Raw genomic sequence first — 19,463 nt, 5'->3', positions numbered from 1 at the left:
CTGTCTGTGGCTTATAAAATTTCGGGACATTTCCGGCATTCTGCAACAGCATGTAGGAAATTGCAGCAGCTACAAGAACAATTTAATTTACCCTGCCACCAACTGAATCAAGAGGTGGTAATAAGATGGAATACCACCCTTTATATGCCACTGAGGATGGAGGAACATCGAAAAGCCATCCTCGCTTACTCCACAAGCCATGACATTGGGAAAGGATGGGGAATGTATTTTAGTGCAGCGCAGTGGAGAATACTTTCCGTGTTGTGCAAGTTGCTGAAACCAGTTGAAGTAGTCACCTGTGAAGTGAGTTCAGACACTGATAGTTTGAGCCAAGTGATTCAGTTAATTAGACTTTTGGAAAAGCAGCTTGCAAAACTAAAAGAGGAGCTGTAACAAAGCAATTACGCTAAGTATGACACACTTGTAGCTCAAGTACTTTATTCGCCTTGCAAGGAACCAAGAGTTATTTAGACCTTGATATCGGATCACTACATTTTGGAGACTGTGCTTGATCCTAGGTTTAAGACCTATGTGTTCTCTTTGTTTCCAACTGACCCAGATCTCAAGAGATGCAAGGAGCTCTTGTTGAGCAAGATGACAGCTCAAATGGTACGTGACACAACAACTTCTCCTCTTTCAGTTTTTCAGGCAACTGCTGCTAGGAAAAAACTTAGCTTTCCCAGGACACCTCTGCCGTATCTCCACATAATCCTACTATCAAAATCCAAAGGATGGTGGAGAATTATATTAACGACAGCATACTGAGAGGAAAAAAAGGCAATTTGGAGACCCATGTGCAAACTCGCTTTTCAATACCTAAGCTGCACACCCTCCAGTGTGTACTCGGAAAAAGTTTTCAGCACAGCCAGAAACCTTGTTAGCGATCGTCGTAGGAGGCTACTTCCTAAAAATGTGTAAAAGACGATGTTCATTAAACTGAACTACAAATTCCACGAGGAAGGCCCTTACCACCAATTACATCAAAGTACAGAGAATTCTATAATGGTGGATTCCAGAGAAGATGAATTAATTTTGTGTGAGGATGATGTACACACTGATGAGGGTGAAAATGAGGCTGAGGATGATGACAACAACATATTGCCACTGTTAGAGGTTAATAATAATGTAGGAACAAAAAAGCAATTTTTGCACAATATACAGATCCAAAACCAAAACCAAAACACGCGGAGGCGGTTTTGTCAAAACCAAACCCAAAACCAAAGCATTAACTTAATACAAATCCAAAACCAAAACCAAAACATGGGAGTCAGTGAACATCTCTATTAATAACAGAATAGTTGAAGTGTCTGATTGAGAAATAAATATTTTTAAGTTAATGACTTTGGTTGTATAATCACCTGCCTCATGACCAGGCATAAACCTACATTGTCATTATGCACCTATTTCAGTATAATATATTTTTGACTTGTCTCCAGCCTCTTACAATTCTGGAAGAGTACATCTTTCCGGGCCTCTTTCTGTTTCTTCATAAAGAAGTCCAGTTGAATAAGTTTACCCAGGAAGACACACCTATGAGCCTCCCAAGTGGACATAGCGTATTGCTCAATAGTATTTTATTAGCTACTGGAAAGCTCTACACTGCCCTGTGGACAGTGTAGACACTCATAGCAATATCATAGTAGTGTGGTTTGGATCCTGTGAGTTGAGTGATGTTGACGGGACAGTTGGGTGTAATAAAAGGAAGGAAGAGAGATTGGAAAGGAGAAAACAATAAAATGCAATGTAATCTAGAAACAAATACAGAATCAGAAACAAGCTGTAAGCACCACTTCTGGGGGTAAAGGCATTAAGCATCCGGATATCGGAGACTTTGCAGGGAAAATTTAAAGCGGCAATGGCTTTCAAGGCAAAACTTGCAGTGTAGGACGAGAACTGAAGAAGGTCTATTGGCCCAGTTGTATTTGAAACAAAGGCCTGGTCTTTTCAGTGGGAAGTAGGCCGCACCTTGTAGAAGACTGTAGAAGTCCATCAAGAGCCATGGCTTTAGCTTGTTCCTGTGTACCTGAAGTGTTTTAGGGTACTTTTAGAGAATTCTGAAACTTTGAAAAGTTTAACATTTATTTTTAGCTTTAGAGACTATGCTATTCATATGGCCCTCGGTACCGCTTTCTGAGCTTCACAGAGGACAGCAGAGGAAATGTCAGGGAGGTTATTGAGGTCAAACTATTGATATCAAGCTTATTTGGACACTGTAAATGCCCTGATGCCCACTCCCAGCAGCTGCTCCTTAACACAATCTTGTCCTTAGCAACCATGGCAAAAATCTCTGCATACTTAAATAAAAAATCCTGCAAATATGCTCAGACCTGGTGCAATTGGTTCATTTATTTGTAAGTTATGTTAGAGTATTGATCTTTATAGCTAAATCTGAGAATTCTGCCAAAGCAGGGGCATGGTCTGACCAAATAATTGGGTGTGAAATTGTGGCTCAGTAGAATCATGTCAATCGTCTGTGTCAAGGATGGCTAATTGGAATGTCTACTCTTTTGTTAGGGGTTCCATAATGCACACATAAGAGTCATATAGACAGTGTATTCTGAGAAAATCTTGTATTGATAACATATTTTTGAGTAATTGGGAAGAAGTCTTCTTTCTCTGATTCTATATCCATCTCTGCATGGCGCCACGTCAAATCTGTTGGCTTTTTCACCTGTAAGGGTCTTCTTCTACAAGAACTGGGAGAGTGGATTTATTTGCTTTGTGCATGATATAGGATAATTGTTGATTTAGAATAACTGCTTTACTGTGACTTAGATAGCATGGTTCGGATCAACTCACTTTGATAGGCCTCTTTTAGGGAGCTTTGTCGGCAGGTTATACTGTTTTCCTGTTTTGATTTTGAAAGTTCAGAAAAGGTGAAAACAGGTGACAGTTCATAAAGGACTCTCAGGAATTTACATGGCCAGAGCCTGGGTGTAAGTTGCCTAATTAGGCACAATAGATTTCTTTTTTCCTCCTCTCCCTTCTTACTGTCTTTCTGTGTAATGCTCTTGAGGGGATAACTATAGTTAGCTAGGCCACAGATCTTGTCACACCATGAAGGTGGGCAATGTGATTGACAGGCTAAGATTTGACATCTAATCTAGTCTCTGGTTGGGAGATGACTCCAAAGTTCTCTCAGTGGAGCGAGGTACTGCAAAGTCAATTTTCTAAGATTGGAGAGCATCCTTTTCATTAGAAATAACTTTATATTTATTGTGTTTGCTTTAGTAAATGTTATATTGTTTTGCTGGGGTATCTTTTGATAGCATATTAGAATAAATGTTTTTTAATCTAGGGAATAGACTTGTGCTTATTGCGATTTCCAAAAATTACAAACCCAGAGCCGTAACTTAGAATTCTAGCTCCCGGGGCGAGAAAGACAAATGCCGCCCCCCTAGCCCTCAATTTTAACCAATTGAACCTAAAATATTCCTAAATTGCGCCCCCCTTCAGCGTTGCGCCCTGGGCGGTCGCCCCTGTCGCACAGCCCTAGTTACGGCCCTGTACAAACCCTCTCCTGTTGTGTTCCCTTGTAAGTCTGGAGCATCAATGAACAGAGAATCATTACCTCTTTGGAAACTGGATTCATGTTTCATCTCTTTCCCTGCACAGTGTCCAATAGAATACTACAAATAAGTTCTATGTATTAACTTTGTTTCATAACTGTGCTATACAGATGTCCCTTTTCATGCAACAAACTTATTTCACAAACAGAAGAGGAATGGAGATGGGCACTAACATGGTTCAGTTTAAATCATGGAATCCTGCCCAGCAAACCAAAAGTGCGTTGAAAAACAATGTATGTGCGTGCACTTTACATGGCAACTTTTTGTTGTGGCACAGACATCACTGATCTAGTGTAATTAAAATAAAACAGATATTTTCCTTGATACTGAGAAAAAGTATTAAAATTGTTCTGATCATTATCATGCATCTGATTATTTAAAATATATTTGCTAATATGTAAGTTTGTGGTACAATCATGTGTCTTTAATAGGTATCACAATGTAGATTATATCCTGATTTAAAATAATGCCTACTTTAACTTGTTGTTTCCAATATGACATTTACAGTGTTGCTTTTTGAATTACTCATAATGTAAATCACATCATTATTTGCAACATTTTTGCAAGTATTTTTGTGAGACTATTTTTAGTATCTTAAGATATTTTAACAATATTCACAATGAATTAACACAGAAAAAAGACAGCTTGGAAAGTCATTGCTCTTTACACATCCTTATTAAATTTCCCTGATTATTTTATACTCTCATTGGAATTCTTGGTTAACTTTAACCACTAGGTGGTGCTTGTATACTTACAATAGTTTGAAAAGCAGAATGAACACGTATTGGGCTTGATTCAATAAGGAAAGTAAAGCAAAAAAAAGAGTAACTTTGCACCTTGGCAAAACTATGTTGCATTGGAGGGTGATGTGAATTTAAAATGTGGACGGACAGATTTATAGATGGGGTAGGACATGTCCTAGATCAAAACTAAATTACAGTGTAAAAATAAAGCTATCAATTTGTGTGCTAAATGAAAAAGCAGCTAGTATTTCCTTATGTGCAAAATAATAAATTAGTTTGTACCCCTTGCATTGTAACATGGTTATGTCCAGGATAAAACTGACTCCTTTTTGCCATACTTTCCTTCATGAATCAGGCCCATTATGTACAGGTTTTTTTTACAATAAATGTTTACTAGCCTACATTATTCATACATATGAATTGATGTATAGAAACTTGATTTAGGACTTGTCAAACCCAAGACAAGAGACAGGAGCTCACAATAAGCACATTATTATTATTATTATTATTATTATTATTAGTAGTATTATTAGTATTATTATAAATAATAATAATAATAATCTTCCTTTATAAAGCCACAACATTTTATGCAGAAAGTACATTAAGGGGATCATTTTACAAACAAAATACAAACAATAATATCATATAAGAGAAAGCGAAAGTGTCTCTGCCTGTACACACTTACAATCGAACTGGTGTTTTATAGCCCGACACACCTGGGTGTGCATGACATGTGGGTATGAAAGGGTTAATTAAAACAAACACTACTTGGTATGACTAAAATGCCCCAAAATTGTATCTCACAGTCACTATTTAACAGAAAGTTCTGCCATCACTAAGGTTTAGTTCAAGAGCTGGCACTCTTAGGAAGTGTTCAGTTACTCTTTGATTTATCCTAAACTGTCATCACACTCTAATTAAATTGGAGATACTGTAAACCAAATCATTTCCTACATAGCTATAGTGTTAAAAAGATCCATTTTGATCAGAAGCCAATTTACTCACCAGTATGATTTCAGACTGCTTGGGAGGAAACCAGGGTAGCTGGAGGAAACCCATGCAAGTATGAAGAGAGCCATTGTATTAATCAAATCCATGACCCCAGCACAGTGAGGTAGCAATGCTAATAACTGTGCCACCTGCTGATATTCTGTAATCAAGTCAGCACTTTTTTTAAAAATATTTTTTTTAATAACATCAAGTGCAAAGAGAGACATTACAATAATTCACGGGAGGTTCTGTAGTAACATTATATAAGCACATTTCGGATGCATAACACTCCTCAACAATACATTTGCATTATGTAGTCAGCTATATGCGGGTCTTGCACTACAGTGATATTATAATTTTAACATTCGAACAGGTGGGGAAAGGGGGAATAGGATGTAGGGATGAGAAAGATACAGGTCAGGGTTGTAGAGGGGGTGTGGGGAAAATCAGAAAGGAGTGTGGGGAAAAGAAATTCATACAATAAAAATGCAGGAGTGGTCTAATCAGGAGCCCAGTCATAAATTCGGTATTGATTACAATCTGAGTAAAGGTTGATTGTGATAGGAAGCCCATGGGGACCAAGTACTGTAGAAAGACACGGAGGAGCCCCTCAAACTGCTGGTAATATGTTCCATCTGGTAGGTGTGCCATACCCAACCGCAGACCATTCGAAGCGTTGGAGGACTAGGATTCTTCCAGGAAGCAGCTATCTGACGGGTGGCTGCACTAATATGTCCGAAAAGTTCATGGACATGGAAGGTAGGTTTGGGACAGGCAAGGGCAAAAGCACATGTTTAGGTTCGGATGGTAAAGGGACCTCGAGGATTGTTGAGGCTAGGGGAAAGAGAGCTGCCCAGAACGGGCTTAGTTTGGGACAGTCCCACCATATGTGCATAAAGGTTCCAATGTGGCCACAGTTTCTCCAGAAAGTAGCACTCATCTACGAGTATATAGCGTGAAGCCTGGAGGGGACATAGGACCATCCATGGAGTAATTTATTGGCGTTTTCTTTAATTCATACATTTATGGAACATCGCGCTGTCCGTTAGTATATATCCGACCAGTCTTCGTGGTCTAAAGACTCTCCCAGATCTTCTTCCCACTGTGTCTGGAAACCATCCTTAACCTTCATAGTGAGTGGAAGAATAGCATTATATAGTACAGAGATGAGACCTTTTGATCAAGGTCCAGAGAGACAGAAGTTCTCGACAGCTCGGTTTTGACAGTTTGATGGAAAAGTCTGATCTGCAGATATTGGTGGAAGCCAGCACTTTTTAAACCATTTTTCTTTCCACCCAAACCTTACTTCAATGTGACATCAGGGCAAAGGTGGGCTGATATGCTAATCTGTTTTACAATGTTATGGTTTATTGCCCTTTTTTTAAAAAAAAAAAAACAAGTCAAACACTTCTAGTAATGAGTTCTATAAATATGTTTTTTTTTCTAGAAAATAGCAGTGATTTGATAAAGTCCACTAAAAAGGGTATTATTTTCAACACACATATGCATAGGAAACATGATTAGGTTAAATGTGCTCCGATTTAGAGTGGAACACAAATGTAAGCGTAACTTCGAATTGAAACGTCAATCACAGTGTATAAGTATTTATGCCATAATCAGAGCTGAAGAAGTGTCCAAGTCTGAATGAGTAGCAGATGCGTCTGCTTGACAACAGACACACTCTCAGACACTTATGTCCAACTTGCTAACATATACAAAAACATTTTATTTTATATATGAACACAATTGTAACATAATTTTTTTTAATCTTATCTATGGCTGAGGACTATTAAAGTCTCATTAAGAGTCTGAGAATCATATACAAACCTCTAACTACAAGAAGTTTGCTGGTTCGGGTGCTCGCAATCATCATCATCCACTACTTACACCTACCCCTGACCACCCGCAATTAAAAACCCTTTTTCAGCTGTGTCTGCAACTACATCCTAGACAAATCTGTACATGCCTATGTTAGAACTACCCTTCCCTCACTGACCACACATTTTTGAGCATAAGAATTCGTAAGTTCCAAAATGTCACAGCTCTGAAAAGCTGCAGTTGTGTATATTTACTTTCTGAGCATGCACAGTGCGTTAAAAAGATACACTATGCTGCCTTGGTATATGAATGTCCCTCGATTAGATTTACTCTTTCGGTATGGGACTCTGTAAACAGAGTCCAGGACAATGTAGACTTCACGATTGTACCTTGGAAATCCCAAAAAATAGACCAGTTTCACCACATAATGGGGGAATTTGTCCCTCCTACATTTGCCAATCTCACGGTAAGATATGGCCTACCAACATCTCTACACTTCCGTATCTACAAATTCGTTGCTTTATCCATTCCTAAACGCATACTAAAAGACCCAGGAAACTATCACTCTTTGAGCGTCACTGCATTTATTCGCTGGGACGCAGAGGGAATATATCAGTCCTTTATCGCTTTCACCCCATGCTGGATTTACACCTCTTGGTTCCCCATGAGGAGGCTTGGGTGGGAGACATTGGGTTGGCCCTGCATGGTTAGGGATGGCCAGCAATTCGAAAATGAGTGGCTTAGACATCCATTAATGCGAGTGTCAGGGAAACAGTTTACAAAGTGTATTCGAGATAGTACCTAGTCCCAAACAAACTCCACCGTATTGTCACAACCACGTCGGATAGGTGCTGAAGAGGCAAAGCGGACAGGGCACTCACTTACAAATTTAGTGGGATTATCCTATTGTCCAATCATTTTTGGATACTGCTATGAACCTTCTCCATCAACTCACAGCTGTTCATTTTCCCAAGGACCCCACAATCTTTAAGCTCAATAAGGCCACCACATCTATAAACAAACTGATGGACCAAGTGTTGCTACAGATAAGCCAGGCTTGTAAACGTTTGATTGCCCAAGCTTGGAAGAAGGCGCCCTCTTCTACCAAGCCAGAGTTGATCAATAGACTGTGACACATCTTGTCCATGGAGTATATCACAGCCCTCCTCAAAAATACCCTTCCCACATTTCATGAGACATGAACCCCATGGTATAGACTCCATGGCTCTCCCGTTCCAGGCCGCTTATAAACACTAACTCCCGACCATCTGTTTTCCTCCCCCTCCTTCCTTTTTGACCTTTCTGCCCCCCCATCCTCCTCTTTTTGCGTCTATCCTTTCCCTCGGTTTCGTTTCTCTTTTCCTATCCCTTAATCCTTTTCCATTTTATTAAAAATCTCGATATGTTATGTCTAACCCCCCTGATGAGTTACATGGCTGAATCTATTTTATGCTGTACTGTTTTATTAATTGGAAATGTTCTGCATTGTTGTTTATTGAACAAAGTGTGAAAATAAAAAGATAAAAAAAAAAATACGCTATGTAAATAGGCATACATCTCTCTCTGAAGCAGACCAATTATCTCCATAAGTCCCTTATGGGACTGGTATCTATCAATGACAAATGTAATGTGGCTGGTTCTACTGGTTACAAATTTATACAGAGGCATCTCAATCATGGATTATGGAAGGTAGTGCTTTATTGCTTTAAGATTCTTAGATTCATTAAGGCACACAGAACGAATGTAAACCTTTTTATTTTTTTTTAAATACACTTAATTCTGTCATATGCATGTCTGTATTCAACTAGAAGTGATTCTGAAGATACATTTCTTGTTGAATACGGTACTAGGAACGCTCTGCTTTGACAGACACAATACACTGCAAGATACGTCCAATACATATGTGGAATATAAAATCCCAACAGAACGCACAGAAAAAAAAAGTATTCAATGATTGTCACCTCAAGCTTGGCATTCTCGTACTGTACACTGACTACATGCATATTCCCAATCCCCTCCATTTCTGCCCCTGAAATCATAGACTGTCATAAGCAGGGCCGCCGAGAGGGGGGGGAAAGCGGGTGCTAATTACCCAGGCCCAGGCATGCCAGGAGGCCCGACCCAGGCCCTCACTGCCAATGTTTTTTTTTGTTTTTTTTTGGGGGGGGGGCGCTCATTGGTGGAGGGAACAGAGTAGTTTAACAAAAACATATACTCACTTGATCGTGGCGCCAGCGTCCCTCCTCTCTGCTCCATTCATACTGAATGTCGGGCGTGACGTCATCAAGTCACGCCCAACATTCAGTGAGGAGCGACGCAGAGAGGACCCAGCAAGAAGCAAGAAGAGTGAAGACAGAAGAAAAGAAAAGAGATGAAAGAAGCTAATATAAAGGTAAGTAAAGGAATGGAGGCAAGGGGAGGAAAATGGGGGGAGAAAGGCACAGTGTGACTGAAAAAGGGGTGGGGGGAGGCACAGTGTGATTGAAAAAGGGGGGGAAAGGGACAGTGTCCTTAAAAAAAGGGGGGCACAGTGTGATTGATAAAGGGGGGAGAAAGGCACAGTGTGACTGAAAAAGGGGGGGCACAGTGTGATTGAAAAAGGGGAAGGCACAGTGTGATTGAAACAGGGGTGACAGCATGGCACAGTGTGAAGGGGGCCAGGTGAAAGGGGGAAAAACAGCATGGAGGGTGCATCATAAGGGGGCACTGCGTGGTGATGATGAAGGGGCACAGTAATGTGTGTGTGATTGCACAGGGACCTTGTGGCAATGTAATGTGTGTGAGGTAGGTGGTGGCTAATTAATGGGTGCTATTTTGTTTATGGGGCGATTTAATAGTGGGGACTATTAATTTAAGATGGGGTGGTTTGGGGGCTATTGAATGTGGGGGTGAGTTTGGGGACAATGAGGTCTCTTTATTAAATGTGACTATGAGGGGAATCAATTCTCCCTGAAGTACCGCCGCGTTAAAGCTATTACCGTTATTACGGCATGTTTAACCCAGCTTTCTATTCGCAGCTCAGCGAGCGTCTTGAAAAACTACAGTAATAACGGTATTTACGCGCACTATTACCATATTAACGGTAATAGTGCGCAGGCCTCTTTACTTTTTCAAGTAATGCGGCCAATTGAATTCTCCCTGATGAGTTTTTTAATGGCAGTAATGGTTGCGGGAAATAGGTATATTTATGAAAATGTAAATACTATTAATTTATTGCTGGGGCTGTTTGCAGGAAGGGAAATAGGTTACCGTATATACTCGAGTATAAGCCGTCCCGAATATAAGCCGAGGCACCTAATTTTACCACACAAAACTTGGAAAACGTATTGACTCGAGTATAAGCCTAGGGGTGGGAAATGCAGGAGCATGTTGAGTTTTGTGTCTTGCCCCCCCTCCCCCACACACACACTTTTGGCAGTTCTAATGCTAGTCTCCCTCCATTTCTGCGCTGACTTATATATTCTTATATGGTAGCGTGGAGAGAGAGAGAGAGAGAGAGAGGGAGAGAGAGACTTGATTGCGGGGCACTATTAAGGAATAAATAAAACAGAAACCACAATACGCACACACTATTTCTAACAGCATGAACGTACATTGTTCACCGTTTGATTACCCGTCCCTATAGAATGTAAACTATGCATAGTTACCTTGGAAAGAAAGTGTATCATGTTCCTTGTATTATCAGTGACTTTCCCCATTTATCTAACGGCATTTGGAATGCATGTTTGCGTTCCAAATGCCTAACTTCCAGCCAGTGGAACGCACATGGGTTCCACTGCGGAAGTTAAGAGCTGAGGGACCGGAGAACAGGGACTCACTCAAGTATAAGTCGAGGGGGGCTTTTTCAGCATAAAAAATGTGCTGAAAAAGTCGGCTTATACTCGAGTATATACGGTAATTTATTAAATGGGAATACTATATTTTAATGTTGCGGCGGGAGGAAGGCCTAATTATTACTCATGGGTGCTATTGATTTAACGCCGGGGCTGGTTGTAATTTCCTAAATGTACCCCTTTTTTTCCAAATAGGGCCCCCAACATTCCAGGATCCAGGCAAGCCACAACTAAAGAAAGCAGCAGCCACAGGTGGTGAAAGTGACAAGAACAGGTAGGAGAGAGTAGGAAAGTGTGTGAAATGTTGTGATTCTAGTGGGACTATCCCAATTTTGTTGACTGTTCTGCCCAATGTAAGGGACAGGCCAAGATTGTTAACTCTCTATATACACACTGCATTGTTTATATACTACACTATGGTGCTAGATGTCCTGAAAGTCAGGAGGGCACAACGATGCAGGTTTTTTCCTGTAGGAGGGTGGCCGAGTCTTTTTCACCTGCTGACCACGCCCCAATGATGCATAGCCATGCCCCCAACCATATGAACACACCCATGGCTGCGCAATTTTTTTTACCATGCTCAACTTTAAGGGGGGCTCCATCAAGTTGTTGTACCGGGGCCATGAATTCCTCTTGGCAGCCCTGGTCCTAAGGGTCCTTTGCCCTTGAAGATGAATTGGATGTTCTTGCGTTCACTGATGTATAGTCCGGTTCTGGGCATGCGCAGAATGATTTATGCGATATACAGCATGTATAGGCATTTATGTTCCTTAATGAATCAGGGCCTTCATTTATTATATTTCCTACATGGATATATAATGCACTTGGAATGACTTCAAATGGTCCTTTCTAGTCAAAGGAATTTTTTAATCTTTTAGCATCTGAGGTCTGTGACACCATGCATCTCTACAGGAACACTCGTACTGGGTGAAACAAAGCAGGACTCTGTAACATATATCAAAGTAGATTATGGCTGGGTACACACTATACAAAATTTCACTGATGCGATATCCTTAACAATATTACCAGCGATTAACAATAAAAAAGTCACAATCAGCTTGCCCGATTTATGTGTTCACACTAAACACATTTTATATGTTTTACCTTCATACCTGTGCTCTTCATCTGTCATAAGCATTGGGTGAAAAGATTGTGACTCTGCACACTCCTATGGACACTGCTGGTCGTGAGTGCATACACACTGCAGAATTGGAACAACATCATTCCTTTGTTGAATGTCATTTTTAGTATAGTTTTATTGAATAAAACAACAACAAAAACAACAGTAATACTCACTAAATTCCTTGTTCTTCTACAAGCACCACCATGCCCAAACGGTCAGCCTGAGCTTGCTGGGACTTGTAGTGCACTAACACTAAATGGTGTCTTTATTACATAAGTATATTTTATTACCCCACACCTACCACCCTAGTGCTTTCAGCTGTGTACCCCTAGGGGACATCTCCCTAGGAATTTCAGCCCTGTGCTGACCAGCCTGAGGCTGACTGTCATTATGGCAGGGGGACCACATCTTGCGGAATTCCTCTGCTATAGTGTCGCCAATCCCGGATGGCATAGCCTAGTGCTGGTTCTAGTAAAATCGGGTGGACCCCATGCTTCTCCCCCCCTGATTTTGCTAGTACCACCCTAGGCTGGCAGCACTAGGGTTAATCGGTTAAAAAAAAGTTAATGCAGAGGACCCATGCTGGACCATGGAGTAATGGAAGAAAGTGTCCTGGTCTGATGAATCATGTTTTCTTTTAAATCATGTGCATGATTGGGTATGTGTGCATCATTTACCTAGGGAAGAGATGGCACCAGGATGTACTATGAGAAGAAGGCAAGCCGGCGGAGGCAGTGTGATGCTCTGGGCAATAATCTACTGGGAAACTTTGGGTCCTGGAATCCATGTGGATGTTACTTTGACACGTACCACCTACCTATATATTGTTGCAGTCCAAGTACACCCCTTCATGACAATGGGATTCCCTGATAGCAGTGGCCTCTTTCAGCAGGATAATGTGCCCTGCCACACTGCAAAGATTGTTCAGGAATGGTTTGAGGAACATGACAAAGAGTTCATGGTGTTAACTTGGCCTCCAATTTCCCCAGATCTCAATTCGATGTTGTGGAAAAACAAGTCCAAGCTTTTGGAGGCCCCACCTTGCATCTTACAGGATTTAAAAGATCTGCTGCTAATGTCTTGGTGCCTGATACAACAGGACACCTTCAGAAGTCTTGTGGAGTCCATGCCTCCACGGGTCAGAGCTATTTTGAGGGCACGAGGGGGACTACAGAATATTAGGCAGGTGGTTTTAATGTTGTGGCTGATTACTGTACACACACACACACACACACACACACACACACACACACACACACACACACACACACACATATATATACACACACACACACACAGACATACATGAAGAAGCTACATATACACATCTATAAAATAGGCCAACAATTCAGAGTAAAACAAACTTGATAATATCTTGCACCATCTATGCTAAACTGTTATATTATGTGTAGGATTGTCTTAATGAGGATACATAGAAAGTCATGTAGAGTCACACTCCTGCATCTCTTATACTGGTATAGTTATCTACAATTTACCTTGGCAGCTGCCTGATTGTATAACATGCTTATCTCCTTACATTATGTATTTGTACCATTTCTGGTTGTTACATTCTGTCTGTCAGACCAATTTGTCACGAACACGCTCCCAGCTGCCGTAACTTTGGGGGTATTTGCTGTATGAGGGCACACGATTCCAGCCTGCAGTCTCTCTCTACCTATCACACAGGTTATAGACCTATTGAATCACCCCCAAACAGCGCTCACACCTCACACACTTCAGGTTTGCCACCACCTATTGAATACAGGCAATAGGACCCCAATATACTGTCCAACACTGGCACACAAGGCTTCTAGCTACTCACAGACTAGCAAGACCCACACCAGCAAACAAAGGCTTGACTCTTCACACCTCCAGACTGTTACACAAATGTAAATGCAAGCACACACAGCTTGTTAATCAATTGTATCAACAAATCACACACTGCCATTCAAAGGGTTAACTTGGTCGAGCTATTTCTTCTTAACAGGCTAATGGATTTGTTAGAGTATCAAGGACGCAAGATATTAAATTATAGATTTAATATACAAAAGTACAGGGCATACAGACAATAATTAATAAACAATTAATAGATTGAGATTACATACACAACTGTAAGATGTCAATTACTTTGGCTCTCACTGCTCTATCTTTGTACACTGTGTGATCTATATTATAAAAAAAGTGGCATGGTCCATGGTAATGTTCTGCAAAACACTACATGCTCATTCACGTGTGTGAATTGTCCAGCCAAGGGAGTTGTCACGAAAGCCAGATAATAGGAATGGTCTTGACCTCTGCTCGAGTGACAGCTTACCCCCAGAGAGGTGCAGAGGAAAACAGAGGAGAGGTATTCACCAGGGATTCCCGCAAGGGAATATGGTCTTAGCTGCTCTCAATCGCAGTTCACAGTCCTCTAGGGGGTGCAGAGCAGATAACGCATGGAACCACTAAACAACTGTGAGGCAAAAGGGTAGTAGTAGTGAAGAGATGAACTGCAGAGAGCTGGAGCACTGAGATCCACACAGGTGTATAACCCTGGAACTGGACCGATGATGAGCGATGCTCTACAGTGAAGCCACAAGTCTTGACTGTGAGATAAGCTGAACCAACAAGGCGGTGAAGTGATGAATGCAGAGAGCAATAGCACTGAGATCCACACAGGTGTTATGACTCTGCAACTGGACTGATGATGATGGATGCTCTGCAGGGGTAATGCTGAGAAGCAATGAACTGCACAGGAAATGCTGAGAAGCAATGAGCTGCACAGGTAATCGCTGAGAAGCGGTGAGCTGTACAGGTAATGCTGAGAAGCAATGAACTGCACAGGAAATGCTGAGAAGCGATGAGCTGCACAGGTAATCGCTGAGAAGCGGTGAGCTGTACAGGTAATGCCGAGAAGCAGTGAACTTCACAGGTAATGCCGAGAAGCAGTGAACTTCACAGAAAATGCTGAGAAGCAATGAGTTGCACAGGTAATCGCTGAGAAGCAGTGAGCTGTACAGGTAATGCTGAGAAGCAATGAACTTCACAGAAAATGCTGAGAAGCGATGAGCTGCACAGGTAATCGCTGAGAAGCGGTGAGCTGTACAGGTAATGCTGAGAAGCAGTGAGCTGTACAGGTAATGCTGAGAAGCAATGAACTGCACAGGAAATGCTGAGAAGCGATGAGTTGCACAGGTAATCGCTGAGAAGCAATGAGCTGCAGTGGTAACGTTGAGAAGCAGTGAGCTGCACAGGTGTTTGCTGAGAAACGGTGAGCTGCACCATCCACGATGTCAGGAATAACGGGAGTAGTTCCTGTCATCGTGGATGGTGCAGCTCGGGAGTAAGAGGAGATACTTCCTATCAGGTAGAGAGACCTGATGATCTGACACCCATTAAACGGAGGAGGGCCCTTCTAAAGGGAACTGGCTGCAGTTGATCCAATCACCGCTGAGCAGAGGTTTGAAGGTTCCCGGGTTAGCGCATGCGCAGACCACTAGGCAAGATGGCATCCGATGAGAGGGAAATGCCATGCTGAACAGCAGATAGTGGTAACCAAGGGATACCAATGAACACAATGAACCACACGGAACTAAACTGGTGCGATGTGTGATAGGAGTTAAGGGAGCAATATAATGCAAAAATTATACATATGACAGTTTATAAAGTCCACAGTATGGAGTACAGTGGATTTTCATGGGGTATTCATTAAGAACCAATGGAGACGGAAACATGACAGTATGACAGTGATGGGCAACAGGTGGCCTTGTTATAGCTTGTAACACTTGTTTATAATGCCTGTTGATATGTTATTACAGATAGGTGTATCTTTCTTTGAATTAAATGTATTATTATTTTTACTAAGATTAAGGGTAATGTGTGGCCCGTTTTGACGGTGCAAGGGTGCACACACAGGTTTCCTATCACTGCTGTATTAGGTGGAATGAAACATTAGACAGTGGTGTACGTAAAGTGGATGTACTGGGCACAGGCCAGTATGATTTCACTATAGTGGACATGAGGCTTATAAGCTGGATATGCATATTGTGGGTATTGCACTGTGGTGGGAATGAGACTGTTTTGCTGGATAACAGGGTATATATAGTTGAGACAATTCTGATTGTATTTTTCTACACATCTAACAGAGACGCCGACCTTGATCTCTAATATTAGACCTTGCCATGACCATGAATGTCAAAAAATCTATACAAGGCTAAGAATTCAGAGTAAAGCAAACTTGATAATGTCTTGTACCATCTATGCTAAACTGTTATAATATGTGTAGGATTGTCTTAATGAGGATACATAGAAAGTCATGTAGAGTCACACTCCTGCATCTCTTATACTGGTATAGTTATCTACAATTTACCTTGGCAGCTGCCTGATTGTATAACATGCTTATCTCCTTACATTATGTATTTGTACCATTTCTGGTTGTTACATTCTGTCTGTCAGACCAATTTGTCACGAACACGCTCCCAGCTGCCGTAACTTTGGGGGTATTTGCTGTATGAGGGCACACGATTCCAGCCTGCAGTCTCTCTCTACCTATCACACAGGTTATAGACCTATTGAATCACCCCCAAACAGCGCTCACACCCAGGGCCGCCGAGAGGGGGGGGGGAGCGGGTACAGTTTACCCGGGCCCGGCCATGCCAGGGGGCCCGGGCCGGGCCCCCGCTGCTAATTAATTTTTTTTTTTTAATTTTTCTGTCTTGCGCTTTTTTTTTTAACTTTTATTTTTTTTTTTTTTTTTCGCGGGGGGGGGGGGGGGGTCTTGGGTTTCTTGGGAGCTGGGTGGGAGGAAGAATAAATAAAAAAATAAATAAATAAATAAATACTCACGTGATCGCGCGGCGCCGTGTCCCTCCTCTCCTCCATTCACACTGACTGCCGGGCGTGACGTCATCAAGTCACGCCTGTCAGTCAGTGAGGAGCGCCGCAGCCAGCAGGAAGAAAGAAGACAGAAGAGGAGACAGAAGAGCAGAAAAGAAAAGAAAGAAGTTGACAAAAGGTAAGTAAAGAAACGGAGAGGCAAGGGGAGGAAAACAGAGAGGGACAGTACTATAAAGAAAGGGGACAGAGAAACAGAGGAGGAAAAAAAGGAGAGAGCCACAGAGTAATAAAAAAAAATTGGGGAAAGAGGAACAGAGGAGGGGAAAAAAGTGGGAGAGAGGAACAGAGGAGGGAAAAAAAGGAGAGAGCCACAGAGGAATAAAAAAAAATTGGGGAAAGAGGAACAGAGGAGGGGAAAAAAGTGGGAGAGAGGAACAGAGGAGGGAAAAAAAGGAGAGAGCCACAGGGGAATAAAAAAAAATTGGGGAAAGAGGAACAGAGGAGGGGAAAAAAGTGGGAGAGAGGAACAGAGGAGGGAAAAAAAGGAGAGAGCCACAGGGGAATAAAAAAAAAGTGGGAGAGAGGAACAGAGGAGGAAAAAAAGGAGAGAGTCACAGAGGAATAAAAAAAAATTGGGGAAAGAGGAACAGAGGAGGGGAAAAAAAGTGGGAGAGAGGAACAGAGGAGGGAAAAAAAGGAGAGAGCCACAGGGGAATAAAAAAAAAAAGTGGGAGAGAGGAACAGAGGAGGAAAAAAAGGAGAGAGCCACAGAGGAATAAAAAAAAATTGGGGAAAGAGGAACAGAGGAGGGGAAAAAAGTGGGAGAGAGGAACAGAGGAGGGAAAAAAAGGAGAGAGCCACAGGGGAATAAAAAAAAAAGTGGGAGAGAGGAACAGAGGAGGAAAAAAAGTGGGAGAGAGGCACAAAGTAAAAAAGAAGGGGGAAAAGCAGCATGGAGGTCGCAGTGTGAGCATAAGGGGGTACAGTGTAGTTGTGATGAAGGGGCACAGTATTGTGTGTGTAATGGCACAGGGGGCTTGTTGCAATGTAGTGTGTGTGAGGTAGGTGGCAGCTAATTAATGGGCGCTATTTTGTTTGTAGGGTGATGGTGAGGCAATTTAATAGTAGGGACTATTAATTTAAGATGGGGTGGTTTGGGGGCTATTGAATCTTGGGGTGAGTTTAGGGAGAATGAGGTCTATTTATTAAATGTGACTATGAATTATTTAATGGCAGTGATGGTTGCGGGAAATAGGTATTGCTGGGGCTGTTTGCAGGAAGGGATATAGGTTTATTTATGAAATGTGAATAGTATTATTTTAATGTTGGGGCTGGAGGAAGGCCTAATTATTAATCGTGGGTGCTATTGATTTAACGCTGGGGCTGGCTGTAATTTTCTAAATGTAGCCATTTTTTTTTCAAAATAGGTCCTTCAACATTTCTGGATCCGGACAAGCCACAACTAAAGAAAGCAGCAGCCACAGGTGGAGAAAGTGAGAAGAACAGGTAGGAGAGAGCAGCACAGTGTGTGAAATGTTGTGATTCTAGTAGGGACAATACCAATTTTTGGTGAATGTTGTGTCCAATGTAAGGTGTAGGCCAAGACTGAACTGTTTGTGTACACACTGCATTGTTTGTATACTACCCTGTGGTGGTAGATGTCCTGAAAGTCAGGAGTGCTTGAACATATGTGACGCTCCGGCGAATTGAGAGCCTAGTGGTTTTTATGTTAGCCACGCCCCAATGGCACGTTTGCCACGCCCCCAAATGCATGACCACACCTCCAAAAAAATTTGTACTGCCGTTTGGCTAGCCACGCCCCTGAATATATGACCATACACCTAATTTTTTTTGCGCCGCCGTAAGGCGGCGCAAAAAAATTTTGGGGCTTACTTCACTATGAGGGGGGCCCCATGAATTTGTTGTACCCGGGCCCTGAATTCTTCTTGACAGCCCTGCTCACACCTCACACACTTCATGAGAATATATAGAAGGTCATGTAGAGTCACACTCCTGCATCTCTTATACTGGCAATGCCAGGCAAATTTTAACTTGCCTAGCTTTGACAGTATAAGAGATGCATGAGTGTGACATATTTGCTGACTTTGTTTCACTATACAGATCTTTGTCTTTCCCGGCATTATTAAATGACAGGAGTGCTCCTAAAATGTGCTTGAATTTGTTTCACTTGCCTGAATTGGTAAGAATTTCTGCCCTGTCAAAACTCTGAATGAATGGAACTGCACCAGATGAAAGGACCACAGATATATATGCAGTAGATGGACACTTCATTAAAATTTACATTGCCCTGGTGCACCACAACATGACAATCAAATTGGCATGATATATAAATATAGCCCAATGGTGGGCACTCACGGATCTTTTTTCTGCTGTCTAAGCAATAAGAAGACCCGTGAGTGCCCACCATTGGGATATACACGTAACTTGACAAATTACCATTAGATAAACATACATAGAACTTAAAATATACCTACAGAATTTTACCACCTCTTTCCCTCTGCTGCACTATTATAAACACACAATTCTACAAAACCACTATGGATCCAAA

This window comes from Mixophyes fleayi, chromosome 5, assembly GCF_038048845.1.
Source record: "Mixophyes fleayi isolate aMixFle1 chromosome 5, aMixFle1.hap1, whole genome shotgun sequence".
Classification (NCBI taxonomy): Eukaryota; Metazoa; Chordata; class Amphibia; order Anura; family Limnodynastidae; genus Mixophyes; species Mixophyes fleayi.
Note: the sequence above shows the minus strand (reverse complement) of the source record.